Source organism: Leuresthes tenuis, unplaced genomic scaffold (genome assembly GCF_036924035.1).
Source record: "Leuresthes tenuis unplaced genomic scaffold, fLeuTen1.0.hap1 SCAF_14, whole genome shotgun sequence".
NCBI classification, from domain to species: Eukaryota; Metazoa; Chordata; class Actinopteri; order Atheriniformes; family Atherinopsidae; genus Leuresthes; species Leuresthes tenuis.
This window is the reverse complement of record NW_027325368.1, coordinates 22,851,995-22,858,040: the sequence shown is the minus strand read 5'-3', so window position 1 is coordinate 22,858,040 and position 6,046 is coordinate 22,851,995.

The window sequence follows — 6,046 nt, the reverse complement described above, 5'->3', positions numbered from 1 at the left end:
ACCCTGTCCTCTCTCCCACCATCCAAACGTGTTGAATAGCCGGCTTAACACACAGGTTAGACACTGACACACAGCACAACAACAAACCAAATCAACAGTGAATTAAAGACTCCTCAGGGATCCACAGACTCTCATCAGAGGAGGTGCTTTGGAAAGCCAAGCTCACCAATTAGCTGCTCTGAAAGAAGTCTAGCAGTCTGGCTTCCAGACCTGCTGTATGCAACGGGTGGGATTAGATGAATAAAGGAGTGAATGTACCCTTTTTTGTTTTCATGCTGTTGTTTACTGTTACCACAAGGAGCTACTGACACTTTATTAGCCTGAATGTGTCTGTTATAGCAGCAGTATGAAATGCAAACTTCCACAGTAAACCCCATTGATATTTGCATCTTGAGACTTCTACTGTGAGTGTATCTCTTCATTTCTGTCATGCATCTCACAAACACACGCACTCGGGCCCTCTTTACACTTCCTCAGTTTGAACTGAGCCTAGTTATCCTGCAGCTGTGCTGATAAAAACGCAGGAGCACTTCAGAGGGCAGCGAGGAGCTGCCCTCTTGCCTGCCGTGCCCTCGCATGCTACAGACACACTTAACACACAGCTAAGAGGCCTTTGCTGACATAAATCTGCACAGCAAAGCAACTGTGTTGCAATGCTTATTTTCGTTTACCAGCTGTGACCATTGAACCTGAAGCAATGAGGCCTTCCTTTGACTTTAAATGAGTGTGCGTCGAATGCCCAAAGTGACTTTTTTTTCTATGTATTTTCTTTTCCCCACCTTCTCACTTGCACGCTTTACTGTTCCATCTTCAGAGGCCCTCCATCTTGTCAGAATGAGGTGAACTAATGGGCCGTGGCTGAACAACCTGAGCGCAGAGGCTATCAGTTCCCCCTGGAAGGCCACGGAGGCAGAGGAAAGGAGAAGAAGCCCTTCTCCTCTTTGCTACAAAATTTCAGGGTTGCAGTCCATGCAGAAATCAAAGGGAATAGTTGGTGTTAACATTTAGCAGCCTCACTCATTTCCTCCCCTTTCATTTATGTTTCATGTTTTGTTCACAGTTTTTGTTTTTTCATAATGGATTTCTTTGGCAACTTTGGAACTTTGGAAGATTTTCATCAGTGTCATCATTTTCAGTCTTGGCACTCTGAATGATTTAAATGTGAGAAGCAAGATGTAGCTACTTACAGTAATGGATTGCAATGTTACCACAACTGCCCACATGCCAGTCAGCTGCTCTCAAGTCAGGAATTTAATTAGTCCAACAAAAGCAAATTAACCTTATCGTAGGTTTAATGGCTGTTAGACACTTGTCAGGTCACTCACAAATGACTTGAACTTAGTGTTGATTACAAGGCCGATAAAAGCTGATGTAGAGTAGAATTAGATGTTTAATTCAAGAATTGTATGACAGCGTAGATTAAAAGCTTTAGGTGAATATAAATATAGCTTGTTCCATAGGTGACACAAGGTAACACAGCGGGGCTATTCAGAGAAGGACTGTGCTAGGCCAGGTTTTGACAGGTGTGTCCAACTCTATAAAGCTGGGAGGCATTTTGTAACAAAGATGACCAGCGCGAGGTGCCAGAGCCGGTCTGTTGAACAAACGCTCCAGCTGCCCCAGGCCATGCCTGCCAGCCTGGAAGAAAGAGGGATGGTCCAGAGGACGATGGCCTCCCTACTCATTCAAGCGGCATTCTGCACCTTCCATTGGGACCAGACCGAATGGAGGTGTAATTGGCCATATCCAGTGATAGATGGCTGTTCAACCTTTGTAACTCATCAGTGGCAAGAATGCACCAAGCCTAGCTTGTTTCACAATATGAGGTTGATTGTGCCAGTCTATTAAACATCAGTCTCAGGAGGAAATCTTGCTCGTTGGAATGCTGGAGCTTAGAAGACTCTCATGAATGATCTGATTTAAAAATCAACACATGTTCAGTGATTGCCCATTATATCTCTGAGACAGTTAACGTGATTGAAAAACTGATCACACTTAATGAATCATTTTCATCCTCAGAAAAAGCCAGAAAGCAAGACTCAGTTCAATTGTGACAAATTGTATCCTTTTGTTTCCTTGCAACATAAAAATCAAAGATAGAAATCATAGTTTTCATTTAATCGCAAACAAATTATCATCTCAAGAGAATTCCTTTTGAAATGGTACATTAATTTATTCCATAATCAGGGCAAGAACCTCATGCTACTGCACCAATGTGACTTGACAATATATGTACCTGCATGTCCTCCCTATTGTTTCTTCACGCTCGGAATGATTGATGTGCTCAATGTTAGGCAAAACAGAGCAGCCATACATCAGCTTTAAGTAACAGCTTGCCTGTTTTTGTTCAGCAAACAGTTTACTACAGGCTAAGGAACTCTTGACAGGAGCAGCAGCCAAACAACTCCAAAGAAGGTTTGTGAAATTCAGGTAGCAAGAGCAAGAGAGGGAAGAAGGCTGATGGGAGAAAATAAGGGATGCAAGCAGAAATTAAATCGACTTTGCTCAAGGAGGTTTTGCTTTGCATTTCAGAGAGGTAGTACTAAAATGAGCAAATTAATAAATAAATGGTGGCTTTTGTTGAGAGCTTTTGACATCCCCTAACAGTTGAGAGTCGCTGAAAAAATGAGTGATGCTCGTTAACTCTGACCCAAATCCTAAGAGACACAGGGAGCTGTTAAAACACCGAGCAGATTGGGGAGTCTGGGTGACCTAGATAGGATTGGTTTTGAAAAGCAGCCATACATCACATTAAATCGCTCTTCCGTCTAATACAATGAGGCATATCTTTCTCGTTGCTAATGAAAATTACATTCTGATAAAGTTCTTTGTGACATGGAAAATACCTCTCCCACCACTGACACTCCAATGCCCTGTCTGGTAGTTACTCTTGGGTACATTCTTATTTCACCGCTGGATTTGGGTGATATTATATGGCTTAAAAGCACACATGAATGTGACACAGGGTCTAATATCCAAAGTAGAACTGGTGGTGAAGACACAGCTGCAATTACCAACTGTTGACTAGCCAAACAAAATGTATCTTACCATTATAGTTTACTTTGGAGTAAAAGGAGCGCAAAAGTACTTGTCTACAAGAAGAGTTATGCTTCATTAGGTAGTGCTTTGGGTTGTTTCGGTTAGTCCTGCACCTCTCGATTTTTTGTAAATTGGGTGCACACCATACGAGGGGCACATTTAAAAAAATAGGAAGAGCTACAGGTAAGTGTGCGACCAGGTCCGTCTTTACAGACATCTATGCAAGCCATCAAAGCTCATTGTACTTTCTGAGAGACTTCTTTTGAAGGTCTTCCTGTGGTGTCAATGTGTTGTCAGTTGTGAACACTACTGTTTTCAAAGACTGCAGTGAGCCCAGTGTGCTTAAACTGCTCATATAAACGGTTATGGTGCTGGGTTGACATCACAGTTCACTTGCACAATGCGCAATGCAGCAGGTATAATCACAGCTCAACACAATCAAGTCATACAGAAAAAATAACTAATTTCTTGTGATGAGAAGCCCCATGTTGCACGTACCAAATTGTGTCTGACCTGGCAGAGACTAAAATCCTAACAGCTGTTTCTGGTCTAAGCTAGCAAATAAGAAACTCAAGTGACAGATATGGGCTTAGATATGGGATTTCTCAGATATTACTAGAGATTAAAGACATTTCTGAAGCAGAGCTCTCTTCATTTTCTTCTTGTGGATGTCTACCACAGTTATTATTTTTTCCTCTTTGAGATTTTTCATTCGGTTAGGACAACTAATACTTACACAACCACCAGCAACTTAGCCTATACTGTCACCCTCTCGCAACACCACCCAGCCTAATCATTATTATTATTATTTTTGCTTTTAACCAGAAAGTGGAAATGTGTGTGATTCAGCTTTCTGTTTTTGTGGCCTTCCAAAAGATTGCTTCACAATTGCTTCAATAGTGAACTGGAACCAAGTTACTGTGTCCTTGAGCTTTTAGTCTTGCTTCATTGCATAGAACTGCAATAAAACAGAGACTTAAAGTGCTGTTTAACTATTTAAAAACTCTGGTCACTTAGACATCCCTTAGAGCTTTTTTATGTGTGTAGCCTCTTTTCCACAGGGGTCGTCCTACAGTGACGTTAAGGCCCTTTGTTAGCCCACTGTCACTTACCTTTATGTGTTTACACTGATATAATAGACGTGACACATCTCTCACCAGTGTGTTTTTTAGTACTCTAGTGTTGCAGAAATAGAAACATGACATGACAATGCAACAGTGCTGAGGTCCACTGCGGTATGTTATGGCCTTCTTTCTCTCCCCTACAAACAAACAAACCCAATGACTGTTGGCTCAAACGTGCAACAATTTTGCTCCCCATTCTGTGTTCATATCTTACAAACAGAATGGCAAGGTACACAAAACCTGTAAGAGTTCAAATTTTTGAACTTCTGACATTTCTGTTGTCACTTCAATACAGTTTAAGCACCAGAAATTGAATTTCATCTGTTGGGTTGAATGTCCGTGGAAGGAAGCAAATAGGCATAAAGTCTTTATCTGAGGTTCAAACTGAGGCTACAACTGAACCTTTTACACTTTAATTTTTGGCAGTCAAGCAGTTAAATTCTCTCAGGGGGCAATGGTTTGCATTTAGTCAGACATTTCCAGTAAAACATCCCAGTTAAACTTTTTATACATGAAAGTTCATGTCAGGTTTTTATGTTTTTTCAATCACATACATATGACCAAATTAGGTTTGGCTTCACACCACAGTTATGCAAGTAGACCAAAGAACATGTTACATGTCAATGTCCTTTTGTAGGCTGCTTCTTCCCACTTTTGTGAATTGTTTTTTTGAAAGTGGTTGTGCATCTGAAGTCAGAGTTTTGTCAGTGGCATGAAAAGAACTGCGTAATAACAGTGGAAATGAAATTAAGATAATTTATGTATTCTCCAAATATATTTCCAGCAACCGTAAAATAATTTCTGAAAGAAAAAAAAGCACGACAAATGTGGTGTCAGCAGGTAATAAGTTGAAATTATATTGGTATTTTTCTTATATTGCAAAAGGAACAACAGCAAGTCAATTAACAGATTTGTCACAGTAGGCACATAGATCCCCTCGTCCAACTGAGGAACTGTTAAGATCCCCAAAAAATCCCCATTTTAGGGATTGAGGCAGCAGTGTGGAAGGAATTGCAATTTAGTGATGTGCCTCTTCCTTTTTGGTTCCACTAACTGTTTGGTTTGGGTTTGTGGTGTTATGTAAGTTAATAAAGCGGATCAGAAAACATGAAGTCATGCCTGTGTTTGTCTGTGGTACCATGTTCAACTACACCCCCTCCCTGCACATCAAAAATAACACTTAAACTTGTATTATTACATACTTACCACACTCACAATGTCATACAATGTCACACAGGATAATTTATCCCTGGTGCTCGTTGTGCGGCAGTTCTTTTCAGGCCATTGCAGGCTGAAGGCCTCTTTCTCCAACAATGGCAGATCACCCTGCCAACAGAATCTGTGCCAGCCACGGTGCCAGCTTGGCATGGCCCCTGTGTTAGCAGTGAATGATTCAAGGGCATTGAAGCACAGTGTGGGGGGTTCCAGTTTATAGACGGCTGTGCCAGGGTTCCCATCACAGTTTACTTTCAAACAGCCTGTCATTCATCGCTCTCTGCGACTTCTCCGCCTCTCATGCTGTTGGCCTGAGCTTGAAGTACTGACAATCTATCTTCTGAAAATTTGCTTTGCACAGAAGAAATGGTCATGCTTTACTGATCTGTATTTACTCACAGGCAGTACATAAAACAAGAGCGTTAAATATTTCACCAAAGGTCTTCTTCAAGGGTGGGCGCTGAACAGCGAGCCTTTTCTGCACTCTCATTAACGATTGATGATGCAGAAGAGATAATAACATCTTTGTTGATTCGCTAAGTCATTGCCTGCCACTTCATTCTTTAAATTAATGATGTAATGAGTGAATAAGAGGCATGCATAATTTTTTTTTCTTTTAACCACCTCCACGTTAACATTTTTCATTCCTGTCTTTTTGCCTTGCAGTG